We start from the raw sequence: 16,404 nt of genomic DNA, 5'->3' as shown, positions 1-16,404 counted from the left end.
AGATCAGCTGGGGCCTGAGAAACCACTTGTAAAATAAAGAAAGGGAATTAGGAACCCTTACCAAAGACTAGCCCAGGGGTAGGCAACCTATGGCACGAGTGCTGAAGGCGGCACACGAGCTGATTTTCAGTGGCACTCACACTGCCTGGGTCCTGACCACCGGTCCGGGGGGCTCTGCATCTTAATTTAATTTTAATTGAAGCTTCTTAAACATTTTAAAAACCTTATTTACTTTACATACAACAATAGTTTAGTTATATATTATAGACTTATAGAAAGACACCTTCTAAAAACGTTAAAATGTATTACTGGCACGCAAAACCTTAAATTAGAGTGAATAAATGAAGACTCGGCACATCACTTCTGAAAGGTTGCCGACCCCTGGCCTAGAGCAACATGATGGTGATTTTTTTATATAGTTACTGTGTGAAATACAGGTGGTCAATTTAATATAAAAGCTGAATTTAATTTAATAACTCAGTTGATTTTTAAGTACTTCCAGGTAGCATTAATACAACTATTCTATAACTTAATACCTTGCTATAGTAGTTACTATGTGTATATTAATGGCTTATTAATTGTTTCTATGAAAATATCTTCTATATTGCTAATTTACAATGATAGTGGCCAAGTTTGCACCCTTCCACTAAAAGAAAAAAGCCATGGTTTGGTCCTGTGACAGGGTGTACCAGGTGCTTTGAGGCCTCCTGCTGGAGGCCTTGCCGTCTTGCCACACCCACCCCAGGAAAAGGAGCAGTCAAGGTGGGTCCTCCAGGCCTGACTAGAAAGGCTGCAGGGAAACAGCCAATCAGAGTGAATCAGGCTCAGTTAAAAGGAACTGCATGGGCTGAGTAGTTCAGTTGCTGGCTGGGACCAGAAGCATGAGGAAGGAGCGTAAGGCTGTGAAACTCTCCAGGCAAGGAGGACTCTCCAGGCAAGGAGGCCTAGGAGAAACTGTGTGCAGGCAGGGAACAGAAAGAGACCCCTGAGGTAAGGGTGAAGAGGAAGGGGCTATGTGGGAAGTGGCCTAGGGAATAGCAGCAGCAATGGAGTAAAAGGAAGCAGCATGGGGCTGCTATTTGTAGGGTCGCTGGGATGGGACACAAAGTAGTGGGCGGGCCCAGTCTGGCAACTGGCAGAGTGGCCAAAACCCTGAAAAGGGACAAGTTTCATGTAGAAGTCCAAGCAGAGGGCTGGAATTTAAAGGGCTCTAGGATGGGGCTGAACACCCTGCAGAGGGCCAAACATTTGTTGAGCTTTGTTACACCGGGAAGGGGACTGAACTTGAAGGAATAACTTGGCTGGTGAGCTGGGGTGAGAAGAACTGATAAGGAAAAAGAGTCCCCAGGGAGAAAACTCTGAGGGCACTGCTCCATATGAGGGCAGGGATGGACTTAAAGCTAGCCCAGAAGGGGCTGAGAACTGAGCCCAGAGACAGGGCTGTAGATACCAACCAGGACACAGTGATAGGCCCTGTTGGACCTTTTACCTCAGCAGGGGTTTTCACATATTGATGATGGGACTGGGTCACTGAAGACCCACCCAGTGAGGTTAAGAGCCATCAGGAGGTGCCAGAAGCAGAGCGAGAGAGTGTGCAAGTTCTCACCCAACCCACAGGAGGTGCTCATGAGAGGTGAATGTCCCCTGTCATGGGTCCTTTGAAAAAGAAAAACTCCACTAGATTTCCCTCTGAGTTTTCCCCACATACTTCCACTGGATTGTTGGGATAGCAGTACTGGCTTAGCCCCCAGTTCTCACAGCACCCTTGGTACCTTTATACAGACACTGGGTTAAGGCCCCCTGATCCTCTTCTCCCCCAGCTTCTTGTCTTTGCAGCTCCAATGGAAGGAAGTGGTCATCTAGCTGCTACTGCCCCTGCTTGAAGGGTTGGGAGTGCAAGTAGTTCAGACAGGACTAAATTCAGCCCTGATATAGAATCATAGAATCATAGAATATCAGGGTTGGAAGGGACCTCAAGAGGTCATCTAGTCCAACCCCCTGCTCAAAGCAGGACCAATTCCCAACTAAATCATCCCAGCCAGGGCTTTGTCAAGCCGGGCCTTAAAAACCTCCAAGGAAGGAGACTCCACCACCTCCCTAGGTAACACATTCCAGTGTTTCACCACCCTCCTAGTGAAATAGTTTTTCCTAATATCCAACCTGGACCTCCCCCACTGCAACTTGAGACCATTGCTCTTTGTTCTGTCATCTGCCACCACTGAGAACAGCCGAGCTCCATCCTCTTTGGAACCCCCCTTCAGGTAGTAACTAGGTGCAACTCCATTGAGCTAAGTGGAGTTACACAGTTGTAAATTCTGTTACTAAACGTCTCTGATATTTCTACAGATTCATATATAAGATTAGTAATTTATTCAAAACTTAACGTAGGTAGGTCACATAAACTTGAGAAAATGAAAACTATTGGGCCAGACCATTAGCTGGTGTAAATCAGCATAGCTGCATTGATCTGAGTGGCACTACAGCCATTTACTCCAGCTCAGGATCTGGCCTGGTGTAACTTTTTTTTGTAAGCACAATTGAACCATTGGGCCATATGGTAAATTATTCACCTAGCCTATGTTGTAGTTACACCTACCTGCATATATTGAAAGAGGAATACAGTTGGTCACTTCAAGAGCCAGGTTCATATGGGTTCAATATCCAATACTGATAAGTACAGGGTATTAGCTTTCAGGTTCTGTTGCTTCATTTGTATGTAGCCTGTAAAAAACGGAGTGTAGACTTAACAGACGGTTTAATAAGCTCCTGGAAATTACAAAAGACAGATACTGTCTTCTGAGTGGCTGTGAAAATTTAGTTGGATGCAGGTTTGATTTGATTTATTTGACAGCCATAATTGCAGATGAGTAGGGACCTGATCCAAAATCCATAGGAACTCTCATTGATTTCCATGGGTTTTGGATCAAGATGTTAGGAAAGGGATCCTCCGTGTAGCTAGAAACATTAAGTATGTAGTAATGTAAGGCTTCGGTTTCAGAAAAAATGATTTCATCCTCCTTTACTCTCTCTCTCTCTCTCTCTCTCCTTCACACACACACACACTCCTGTTATTTAGGACCACAATTGGGCCTCCCTTATTCACATTGGATAGCACTGAAGTCACTGGGAGCCCTTTTAGAAGTAAGCTACTATCCAATGTGAGTAAAGCCCTTAAAATTTACCTGAAAGATGGGCATTTTCCCCTTAGGCCTCGTGGAAAAGCTATCTATATGCACACCCCACTGAAGTCAATGGCATTCTACATGTTTTTATATATAACGTTACATAAAAAAACCTACATTAAAAACATTAAGATTGCAAAGTCAAGCACTCAGCAGTTAGGAAATGCCAGAATTAAGCCTCTGCTTGCCCAAATAAGGGTATAAACTAGCCCCAGATTAGTTGTATGTGTTTCTAGGGATATAAGTTGCAGCTGCAGAATGACTCTTTCAAACACAGCTCACGAATGCATATGCATCTCAGACTTCGTAAGAGCAGCTAAAAATCTTATTGACTATATTAACATAAAGGGACGGATTGAGGGGGAGCAGCCAAATAGCTAGTTCCTTTCTGTCATTAATTTTCAAAAGATAAGGAGCATATTAGGAGGATGGGGGCTGCGTGGGGACTCCATGACTCAGACAGTGAATCACTGGTTTTTCCTCCAAACAAATTTCAGACTTTACTTGAATCATTAAAGATCTTTTGAACTGATAACTTAAGCAGCCCTAGGGAACAAGTGAATGATTTTCTCTTCAACCTTATATATAAATTGTTATCCAGAACATGGAACAGTCTACAGATTCACTGAACACACAGAATCTATCCTCACCATTTATTGTTCTGCCAAAGAGCATTAAATAAATTAGTTTGGAATGGGAGAGTGGAGTGAACTTAACATGGGATGACATTAAGTTTTGCAAAAGGTGAGAAGAAATGTCGTCATAAGGGCCTTGAGCTAACTTTTCAAAAAAACCTAAGTGACTTAGGAGCCTAACTTCCATTTTCATAAGTGACTTTGGAGGCTTCTAAGTGCTTGAAAATGAGACTTGGGATCGTAAATTTCATAGGGCCAAATTGGCAAAGGTACTTAATTACCCAACTGCATCTATAGGTGCCTAAGTGTAACATTTAGGCATCTCTGACTTTCTCAAAACCACCACTCAGCTGCCACCTAACCCAGAAGGAGCTTAAGTTTCTGCTGGTGGGTTTACATATAACTGCCTAAATCCTGATGCTGCCCCACAGCTAACAATCTTCCTGGAGCCCTGACTCAGGGCGAATGCTCAAGGGGATTCTAACACTAGGTGTTCTGCTGCCTACCTCGCCAGTGGTACCTGATCCATGAGGCATCCTCTGAACATGCCTAACCCACTCAAAAGGCAGTAACGGGCAAGAAGAGAGAGTGTGTCCCCCAGGCCACTCACCAGGAATGTGGGAGACCCAGATTTGAATCCCCAGACTGCCTGGTTTGGAGCTGGGAGCTCAAGTCAGCTCTCCCACATCCAGCTTCCATTCTTAGGTGCCCAATTCTCCCCATTCAAGGCACGGGGAGCTTGGGCATCTAACTCAGCTCTGAGAATTCTGAGCATTGCAACGATTAAGTACATTTGTGAATCTTCCCCTTGGGCCCTTTTGAAAATTTTACCCTTAAGGATTAGTGAAATTTCCCCCCTCATCTACATTAGGAAGCGTTATCATTTTTAACCCTGGTTCCAGTAAAATTTACTCAGCTATTCCTGATTCATCACTCATTTTATCACCTTCCTTACTACTAGAGTGGCTTGAAACTTGTTTTTTTTTTTAATTTGACAAAAGAAATCATTGGAGGGAAAATATTGAGGATGCTTTGATGAATTATGTCCATCATTTTTAGACCAATAATAAAACTGGCCAAAATCTTTAGAATTTAGAATTTTGAAAAAATATTTATGTAGCATGGGGAATTCCTCCTATGTTTTGACCATCTCTACTCTTATTTATCTATATAAGATAGGATTTCAAAAGAGCATAAGAGACTCATGCCCCCAAATACCATTGAATTTCAATGGGAATTGGATGTCTAAGAAAATCTCAAGTATTTATTTGTGATAGCACCCGCTATTTGCTAGGCATTTCCAAACATTCAAGAAGGATGGTCCCTCTTCAGAGGAGCTCATGTTAATTAATAGGCCTATTTTCTCTCTCTAGTCTTTTCCTGTCTGGTATATGGGTAAAAAACTCTATTTCCTGTTAACCGCCTAGTATAAATAAATAAAATAGATCGGGATAATTTACCAATTCTGTATCTGTGTCCACAAGTTGCTCCCAGTAAAAGGGGAAATAACTTACTTCTTGAGGCCAAAACTTCCTGATTGCTCAGAGGCTGTGATAATAAAGAGCCAATGTATCCGTTATATCCAGCTGGTATTTTTATTTTACACTCTCTCCCAGTAACTATTATGGACTATATATTAATTTAACATCTGCCTAGAATTATAGTAGAGATTGAAAAATATTTTAAACCATCAAGCCATCTCCTTGCAAGGCGGGAGCTAGTCCCCAGAGAGAGGATGTATCAGATACTAGACTGATTAGCCTAGTGAATGAAAACTGTGTTCCTTGACTCATTGTGTGTGTGTATGTGTGTTTAACATATATATAAAATAAGCATTGCTCATAGAGTCTGCATGCCAAGTAAAGCTGGACTTCAGTCAGAGCTTTCAAGGAAATCATGTGTTCTGTGTTGCCTATGTACTGGGTTTGTTTAGTTTGTTGCTTTGGTTTGTTTAATATCAATGACTTGACACTTTGGGTTGTTTGTATATCAGAGTAACTAAATTAAATGCAGGATTACCTGGAAAATTCAGAGAGAGTAGAAGATCAGAGACAGAGTTGCAACAGCACAGAGGAGCACAATGAGGTCTCAGTGAAAACTTAAACAAATGTATAAAAAATATACACTCTCATGCTTCAAGGCATCAACCAACCACTTACTCCCTAGGATAAGGAAGAAATTTATCCTGTGGGCAGCTTATTCCATAAGTGTCCAATGTGAAGTGTCTTACACCATCCCCTAAAGCAGCTGGTATTTCAGAATAGTAGGGACAGAACCTCTTTTTCTTCCATGACCAAATTTATGGTTGACAAGAGATAACTAGCGCATGAAGCTACATAGATCTCTGCATGCTACACAAAGAGGTAAGCCCAGAGTAGGATGCTTCCTGGGTAGTTCCTCCTAACATGTATGCTCATATCCCAGACAAGGGCAATGTTATCCTTTGTCTTATTTCTTTGTACAGTGCTTATTACAATGGGGTCAGGGTACCTTAGCACTACCACAAAAGAAGAAACTCAGTGAGCTGAAGCTTGCAACATTACTTATCTCTTTTGCAGGTGTAGCCCTTATAGGGAATAGAAGAGCTTGATGTTAATGTGTTTAATTTATCCATACTGATTTCAGAAGTTAAATACCAGCTTTTTGAAGCCAGTTCATACTGAAATGTGGCATGCTATGTAAAGTAGAAACTGGAATAAGTTTATTTTTTCAGCCCACACTCGTTTATTCTAGGAAAGGGAAACCATTCCTTTTTAATTATAAAGCAATCAAAAAAGTATTCCTGATCAAATGCTTTTTTTCACCCCTAATAAAATGCAACAGATTGTTTTTAAGCATTGCTAACTTAGGGCTGCACAAATATATGGCAAAGAATAAACAAGTTTGCCTACAAAATGGCATAGACTAAATTCCACTCACCTTACTGAGTCAAAAGGATTATTTGTGTAAGACCGGCAAGCAGGATTTGACCTCATTAGCTTCATCCTGTGGAAGGCATTTGGGGAGAATGAGTAATATTTTGAGCAAAAATCAGTTTGAAGTCATAGGACAAATAAAAAGTCCATTGTGGTTTTCTTTTTTGCAATAATATTTAAGTTAATTTGGTTACTTGTGTGAAGATTTATGCTAATAGCTTTGGTTCCCCATTTACACTGGCAATTTCCCCATGAAACGGAGAACATACTCTTCTACCCCACCTCAGGAAGGATAAAAATTGATGATTTTAAAAAAAAACAACATTTTATTTCAATCAGATTTTTTTAAAGTAAATTCATTTTTACTTTTGAAAATAAAATATTTAAAATTAAAATTGAAATTATGACAGCCTATGTTTAAAATAGAATCACAGTACATGTTTGCTGCTGAAGTTTTAAAGAAAATCAAACCACTGAACAGGTAGAAGTCACTGGCGAAACAGCTGGAATCAGAGTTTGTCACTTGCTACAGCTGGTGCAAAGAGAATATTTTCTTCATTTCTGTTTATTCAACTAGTTCAGTTCAAAGACTACTTCGTTCAAAGTTGAGAAACTGATTGGGAGCTGAAAAAGCAGGAAAGCTTGTTTTCCTCTTCCAATCTATGAATAATCTATGTGTGAAAGGATGAGATCTACTAGTTCTGAAATTTTGAAGGATATGGTGTCCAAAAACAATCAGTTCAATTCACTAACTACAGATAATATTTCCTTTGTTTAATAAATCAGTTCATTTTAAATACAAAACATATCTCGATAAATATCTTATATATCCAGCACATTTAAGGTAGTTTTATTTAACTAATGAAAACAATTTGGAAATGGTGTATTTGTGAATTAATTGAATTCCAATGTTGATCCAAATACAGCTTGACACAAATCACAAGTAAAAACATAATCATTATTTAGTAAATAAAAAAAATCTATCATTCCATTTGCTAACATAAGAATATGTAAAAAATTAATAATATGAATAGATGTATGTTAAGCTATATAATTGCACAAATTTTGTGTAGCTGTTGTGTATCCTTGTTAAGCAAAAAGAAGCATAAATTAGTGTAAAGGTTGATTTGTAACTAAATGTAGCATGTTTTACTTGTTGGCAACCAATGAGAATCAAGCTTTCTCTGGGAAAATAACTAAAGTACAAATGCAAAATAAGATTAAATCAAAGATTTAAAGCAGGATTTTCTGCTTGCAGATTTTAATCATGATTAAAACCCTGTCCCGCCTTAATCCAACCTTCACTCACTATATTTTATTAGTATTAAGGGATCCCAACCAAGGTTAAGGGACCAGTGTGCTAGGCATTTCATAGATTTGTAGTAATAGCTTAGAGTCTGACTAGACAAGACAGACAAATTATTGTCCCCATTTTACAGAATTGAGGCATAAAGATTAAGGTCCAGATCCTTAAAGGTATTTAGGGGCCAAGCTTCCAGTTGATTTCAATGTAGACCTAAGTGACCTGCCACAGGCCATACATGACAGAGCTTGAAACTGAACTCAGATCTTCTGAGTCCCAGTCTAATGCCTTGCACATAAGATCATTATTCTTCTCATTTGATTCTTCCTAGCACAGATATCTGTCTCCTGAACAGACTCCACAAACTATTTTTGCTCCTGTTCCCAGTGAGTCCATCCTATACTGATCCACTCCCACTCTGTTGCTACTTCTTTTGCAAACATTCTTACACCGGGTTGTCCTACTCACCCCTGAGCTACCATAGCTACCATAGCATACAAACACCTAGAGTAGCTTCAGTTTCTTTCTGCTTTATAAAATGAAAATGGACCTTATTTTACAGACATTTACACAAAGGAGACTGAGCCTCATTTAGATTAATCAGGAGTTATTTTAAATTTATTTTTAATGTAGGGACTAGAGCAGGCAAACATCAAATTTAAAAATCTTTAGATGAAAAACCGACATTTTTCACAAGAATGTTCAGAATTTTTTTCATCTTTTCAGTCAGATTTAGCAGACATATTTTCTATTTTAGCATCCTATCTTTGAATAACATGAATGAAAAATTGCTACTTTATTTATTTGTTAGGATCCATTTTCATTAGTTTCAGATTGCAGAAGAATGCCATTGATAGAAAAAATGATCACTATATATGAGGAGTTTGGCTGAAAGTACAATGAAAGCTTTGTTTATGCTCTTGCTGAGAACAGCCAATAACCCGTTCAGTGGGAATTGTATATTTTTGGCATTATTCTGTAATATTTCAATAAGCTTTTATCCCAAAGAACATTACAGTTTCTGCAAACAAGAATCACTTAACCCATATCTGAGGTGCAGCCATCTCATGGAACATAGCTGCTGTTTGTGCATAGCAATGCAACACAAGAATTTAAGGCCAAGACATGAAGAATACTGTATTCAGCTAAAGCAGGAGGGAAGATATCCCATCACAGAAAAATCACCCGAGGCTTTGGGATTAAGCACCACTGTCTGTACAAAAAGTGCCAAAAATGCTTTTCAAGTGTCATAGGTTTTCATCAGGTGTACCTTGTCTACTTTTACAGGTTTTACTCAAGTTCAGTGTGTTGAAATGAATCATACCATCGCTGCTAGGAATCATTGCATGAAATCCTGGTGCCATTGATGTCAATGCCAGAACTCCCATTGACTTAAATGGAGCCATGATTTCACTTGCCTTTGTATTTAGAAGTACTCGCAATTCTTGCCGTGCCATAATGTGTCTGTTTCTGCTAGCCCTGCCTGTGTTCTGAATGTTCTAGCTGTGCTTGGAGAGTGGAAGAAACCAAGAGTGCAAGGGTTGTTTCTTTGTGTCTCTTACTGCCCTGAATTAACTCGGGGGTGGTACCATTGGACTGGAGAATAGCTAATGTGGTTCCTATTTTCAAGAAAGGGAAAAAAAGTGACCCGGGTAACTACAGGCCTGTCAGTTTAACATCTGTAGTGTGCAAGGTCCTGGAGAAAATTCTGAAGGAGAAAGTAGTTAAGGACCTTGAGGTCAATGGCAATTGCGACAAATTACAACATGGTTTTACCAAAGGCAGATCATGCCAAACCAATCTGATCTCCTTCTTTGAGAAAGTAACAGACCTATTAGATAAGGGAAATGCGGTGGACCTAATATACCTCGATTTCAGTAAAGCGTTTGATACTGTACCGCACGAGCAATTATTGGTTAAATTGGAAAAGATGGGGATCGATAGGAAAATCCAGAGGTGGATAAGGAACTGGTTAATGGGGAGACTGCAGCGGGTCGTATTGAAGGGTGAACTATCAGGTTGGAGGGAGGTCACCAGTGGAGTTCCTCAAGGTTCGGTTTTGGGACCCATTTTATTTAATCTATTTATTACTGACCTCGGAACCAATTGTAGGAGTGGGCTGATAAAGTTTGCGGATGACACAAAGCTGGGAGGTATTGCCAATTTGGAGGAGGATCGGGATATTCTGCAGGAAGACTTGAATGACCTTGTGAATTGGAGTAACAGAAATAGGATGAAAATTAATAGTGAAAAGTGTAAGGTGATGCATTTAGGGATGACTAACAACAATTTTAGTTACAAGCTGGGGACGCATCGGTTAGAAGTAACGGAGGAGGAGAAAGACCTCGGGGTCCTGGTAGACCGCAGGATGACTGAGTCGACAATGTGACGTGGCGGTGAAAAAAGCCAATGCGGTCTTGGGATGCATTAGGCGAGGTATATCTAGTAGGGATAAGGAGGTGCTGCTTCCGTTGTACAAGGCACTGGTGAGACCTCATTTGGAGTACTGTGTGCAGTTCTGGTCTCCCATGTTTAAAAAAGATGAACTCAAACTGGAACGGGTACAGAGAAGGGCCACTAGGATGATCAGAGGAATGGAAAACCTGTCGTATGAAAGGAGACTCGAGGAGCTCGGGTTGTTTAGCCTGACCAAACGAAGGCTATGGGGGGATATGATTGCTCTCTTTAAATATATCAGAGGGATAAATACAAGGGAGGGAGAGGAATTATTCCAGCTCAGTACTAATGTGGACACGAGAACGAATGGATATAAACTGGCCGTGGGGAAGTTTAGGCTTGAAATTAGACGAAGGTTTCTGACCATCAGAGGGGTGAAATATTGGAACAGCCTTCCGAGGGAAACAGTGGGGGCGAAGGACCTGTCTGGTTTTAAGATTAAGCTAGATAAGTTTATGGAGGGAATGGTTTAATGGGATAACATGATTTTAGTCAAAGGAACAGCGTGCCATCGCTGGTAAATAGTATAATGGCCAATGAGGGTCTGGCTGGAGAATCTTGCCTAAATGCTCGGGGTTCTACTGATCGCCATATTTGGGGTCGGGAAGGAATTTTCCTCCAGGGTAGATTGGCAGAGGCCCTGGAGGTTTTTCGCCTTCCTCTGCAGCATGGGGCAGGGATCGCTAGCTGGAGGATTCTCTGCTAATTGGAGTCTCTAAACCACAGGATTTGGGGACTTCAACAGCAGAGTCAAGGGGAAGGGTTGGGACGGCTTTGTGGCCTGCATCATGCGGGAGGTCAGACTAGATGATCATAATGGTCCCTTCTGACCTTAAAGTCTATGAGTCTATGAGTCTATCCACTATGGCCATAATTTTATAAGGTGGGTGCCAAACTTCAGGCATGAAATAAATGGCCTGGTTTTTAGAGGTGCTGAGCACCCCCACTGCCATTGATGTCACTTTGAAATAACTAAGAGTAAAAAATACGGACACTTTTTAAGGAGCCAAATAAGGACTTAGATGCATCTAAATCTTCAAATACTTGAAAAGCTTCCATGAAAAAGATGGAGAAAAGTTGTTCTCTCTTGCCACAGAGGACACGACGAGAGTCAGTGGGTTCAAACTACTGTATAGCAGATTTAGATTAAATCTCAGGAAAAACTTCCTAACTATAAGCACAGTAGGACAATGGAACAGAATGTCTCAGGAGTCTGTGGAAGCTCCTTCACTGGAGGTTTTAAAAGGAGGCTGGAGCCAGGGCCTGTGCAACCACTTAGGCAAATTAGGCAGCTGCCTAGGGCGCCTAGTGGTTGAGGGCACCTAAAAGCCCACTCAGGCGAGGAGGTGGAGTGGAGGTGAGCTGGGGCGGCGGCGGGGGGGGCGCGGGGAGGGCCGCCCACAGTAACGGGGGGCGCACAGGGGAACCGCTCCCCACCACAGATCACCTCCACTCTGCCTCCTCTGCTGAGCATACAGCCCCTGCTCCAAGTCTCCTCCGATCGGTGCCGCAAGCCTGGGAGGCGAGGAGAATTAGAGCAGCGCCGGCGTGCTCAGCAGAGGAGAGCTGGGGCGGACTTCCCGGGCCGGGTTAGCTGCCGTGGAGGGAGGGCTTGCAAGGTGGGGGTAGCTGCTGCAAGGGGGGGCTCCCCGGGTGGGGGGGTGGGTTTGCTGCTGAGGCGGGTAGGGATAGCTGCCACGGGGGGGCTCCTCGGATGGGAGGGGCGGGTGGGCGTGGTTAGCTGCCACGGGGGGGGGCGGGGTTAGCTGCCATGGGGTGGGGGGGGGCGGCGCAAGGTGGAAGTTTCGCCTAGGGCGCACGTGAAACTTCCTTGCACCGGCCCTGGCTGGAGCCATCTGTCTTGGATGGTCTAGAAACAACAATCCTGCATCTTGGCAGGGGGTGAGATTAGTTGACCCTTGTGGTCCCTTCTAACCCTATGATTCTATGCCTAGCTTTAACCATCATGTTTGAAAATTTTGTCCTAAGTCTTTCAGGGTGTTTAGTTTTTCTAGCTGTCTATGTTAGTTCACTACTGTGTCTCTGGCACACATGAAATAAAAATGTGCGTATATTTTGGTAAGGAGCTTGCTGTCGTTTGCTGAGATGTTAGGGATAAAATCTAAGAACTGGAAGGGAAAATCTGTTCTGTTTCAATTTCCCAACTTCATAAAGTGTTTTCATTATGGAGGCGATCTTGCACAAAAGAGATGATGTCTATGAAAAGTACAGTTTGCAGATGCTTTCAGATGACAAATGATGATGAAACCAGAAGGAATTTCTAGTAACAAACCGCATGTCAGACTGCATTAAAGATTCAGCCAGTTATCAACTAAGAAAACAGGCTTTAGTTATACATCATGGAGTAAACACCTAACTACTTTATTCAAGTGCTCAGAAACAAAAAGAAGTCTGACCCTAAGATGAGTATGAGAATACACAGAGGAATCTGCCAAGTATAGGTCACAACATGACTCTACTGTTGTACTGATGAAAGGAAGAGATGCACATGTCTTCTTGCCTTGGGCAATGTTTAATTAGCTTACATAAAGGTGAGCTTCAGAATTTAAAGCTCAATTATTTGGCACATTCTGACCCCTTTGTACTTTGCAGGCTTTTCCACTGCCACTGGATAAAGAAGTATAAGGAGTTAGATGGTGCCTTAAGGACCAGAGGCCCTGTCCCAGCCCAAGTACAACTAAACCACAACTCAGAAGACTTCTCAAGGAGAGGTTTCCACATATCCTCACCCCACTGCAATATGAGATGGGAATGAAATAAATGCCAGCAGTAGGAAGAAACAGACCATGGAAATCACCTTGGGGTGGATTGTCGCAACCCTTTCTCAGCCATGCAGACAATGAAGTGGAGTCAGGTCCGTGTTACTCCCCTTTTCAGTCCTGCTGTAGGAAGGAGATCTGAGGCTGCCTGACTTGCTACTCCCCCCTGCAAACAAGTGGGTGGAGAGGGGATGAAGAGAGTGACTAATGGAAGGAGCTGTGATTCCCACTTTTCTACCTCTGGTTCCCCAACCAGTGACTGGTCACAGTACCTGGTAGCACAGTAGTGAATAAGTTGCTCTCAGCACCCAGTTTGGTGGTGCAAACACTCACTCCATCTTACTCATGACAGATTGGGATGGAGGGGATCACAATTTGCATATTTATAAAAGATATACTTGAGTCCAACCACAAGGCATCAAGCTTGATGCAGACACCATGGAGTGAAATTCTAGGGTCTTTATTCCGCAGAATGCCAGACTAGTTGATCACAGTGGTTCCATCTGATCTTGAACTCTACTTGAACTCGTTGGTCTCTAGGCAGTCTCTTTTTTGAGCTGGATGACTCACATATGTCTGTCTCACTGGAAACATTTTTTAGAGATGGAGTGAGAAAGGGACCTACCTACACTCTCCCCATTCCACCCAAAAGCTATCATCAACAAGGAAGATAAAATGGACACAATTGCATCTCATTGTAACAGTAATGATTTGGACTTCATCCAAATGACTACATTTAAAGACCATTAAAGAAGGTAATATGTTTGGCTAAGTATGGGCTTGTCTTGACTACTGGGGAGACTAATACTGTTGCAATCGATGCAGTGGGCGTCGATTTAGCGGGTCTAGTGAAGACACACTAAATCGATAGCAGAGTGCTCTCCGGTACTCCAGCTCCCCAAGAAGAATAAGGTAAGTCGACTGGAGAGTGTCTCCCATTGACCAGTGCAGTGAAGACATCGGGGTAAGTCGACCTAAGCTCCATTGACTCCATGTATTCACATAGCTGGAGTAGTGTAACTTAAGTCGACTTACCCCAGTAGTGAAAACCAGCCCTATGTGTGCATGTGTGTAGACCAGCCCTATGTTTTCAACAATTATTAGATGCTTTAGTTTAACTTTCTTTAAATTATTATTTTCATAATATACTTCACTTGTTTCCCCGAATATATTTACATTCTTAAATAAGTTTAGACAGCTTGGGTATACACTGAAGTTTTAACTGTCCGTTTATAAGTTGATACATTATGTTTGCTGTATTGTAAAAGAGCACACACATTTTTCTTATTGGCTAGTGTTCATTATTACTTTTTGGATCAAGATTCACTGAATCTAAATATTTATAATTTGAACGTAACTGTTTAAAAATGGAATGTGCTTTGGGGATTTGTTGTATCCCTCCTACAAGATGGGAGGGTCCCAGAGCTCTGGCTGCAGCCTGAGCCCGAATGTCTACTCTGAAATTAAACAGCCCCTTAGCCCAAGCCCCAGGAGTCCAACGCAACTGGTACGGGCCACTCACAGGTGCCTAAGTGCAATGTAGACCTACCCTTAAAAAAAGAGTTGACATCACATTTGGGATCACAAAACTCAGATTTGCAAGTGAATTGTGGGAGTCAGACTGAAGTTCACCCCGGTGCAAAGGGATCAGCACAAGTCCAATGTACCACATAAGCACCACAAAATAGGGTCTAAGTGGTGCTTGAGTGGTGGCTGGCTCCTCTGCTCAGGGTGAACTTCATCCTTAAAGAACATAGCTCTCCTACAAAGCATTAAAAACAAAGGACTTCATTCACATTTACACTTTACAGCCCTTTTTATACTGCCAGGGAGGTCTACAGGGGCCATGTGTAAATGAAAATTTCATCCAAGATGTTTTAAATTATGTGGTGACTAAAGTTGACTGATACTGTGTTCATGAACCTTTTTGGTGCATATTTTTTAACTGTGTTTGTGTCCCTTGTTCACGATTTGCAAATATTTTCATAGACAGGTTTTTTGTTCTCCCAAATGTTTGGAGAATGACCCTGGTTCATAAGATTACCAATTTCCGAATATGAACCAGGACGTCCATGCATGTTTTCCCCATTATTCTCGTTTTAAAAGTTTCAGTCATCAAATAAGAAAGCAGAAAAATGTCATGTGCCTTAGATGATCAATCACACCCCACTAACAGTGAATAACTGAACTTGTGAACAACCTATAGGCTGGAATTTGTTTATGTAAACTCTTCATTGGATAATTACAAATAGCAAATAGATTTATAAAATTCAGTCTGTCAGTGAATGATGTCTAAAAAGAAAGGGGTAAATTTGCTGTGAACTATTCAACACCCTTTAGTTACACCCAAAACATGCGGACATCATCACTGCAAATATAGATGAGTGATGTGATTTCTCCTTTCTTGGTATTCCTTTTAGAAAAAGCTTCATTGAAAAATATGGTGTAATGAAGACAGAAGTGATGAATGTACTGACAAATGGCTTCCTGTCTTAAATGACTTTATGAACCTACATCTGGAAGATGGTGACTAATGCAGGACAATGAAATTAGGCATCATTGAGCCAGGACGTTCTAGTGACCACAACAAGATCCAACAACTACTATAAGATTAGAAGTTGTTATGTGTAAATCACAACTGCTTCTAATCAGAAACAGAAGCAAGATTTCAAGCAGATCATTTTGGGGAAGATGTCAAAGAAGCTTAGAAGCAATGGAGTGGACAGAGAAAATGAAATACACTCTACATCATAGTGTAAGGAATTGGTGGAGCTCAGTAGATGTAGGCAAGGGTGATTTATATGCATAGTACACTTAAGAATATGTAGAACAAATAACAGCTTTTTTTATGTCTGTAAATTTTGCCCAAGCAAGTTTTTAAATAAAAAAATTGTTTTATCTTACTCACTTTATAATTTCAGTGAATAATTCTTGGTCTGTAAATTGTGTGAGAGTAACTTGGTGGCGGTATTTGACATTTGAAATTACAAGCATGTAGGGTAGTTTAAATAGGACCCATCAGGGACGCAATGTGTTTCTGTTACCTGATTCCGTGAGGTATGTCTACACTGCAATCTGTGGTTGGGTTTACCCACACCTGCATTGTTAAAGTACCAGTTTAGATGCATGCGT

General features: G+C 41.5%; 1 long non-coding RNA gene across 1 annotated transcript; it reads left to right on the top strand.

The window, feature by feature from the left end:
• The first annotated feature begins 858 nt into the window (after positions 1–858).
• On the top strand, positions 859–16,182 carry LOC135972957 (uncharacterized). Its single transcript, XR_010589576.1, has 3 exons — positions 859–990; positions 13,106–14,027; positions 15,693–16,182. It is a non-coding gene; the product is annotated as an uncharacterized LOC135972957 (long non-coding RNA).
• Positions 16,183–16,404: the final 222 nt, after the last annotated feature.

Source organism: Chrysemys picta, chromosome 1 (genome assembly GCF_011386835.1).
Source record: "Chrysemys picta bellii isolate R12L10 chromosome 1, ASM1138683v2, whole genome shotgun sequence".
NCBI classification, from domain to species: domain Eukaryota; kingdom Metazoa; phylum Chordata; order Testudines; family Emydidae; genus Chrysemys; species Chrysemys picta.
The sequence above is the reverse complement of the archived record's forward strand: the minus strand, read 5'-3'. Positions and strand labels throughout refer to the sequence as shown.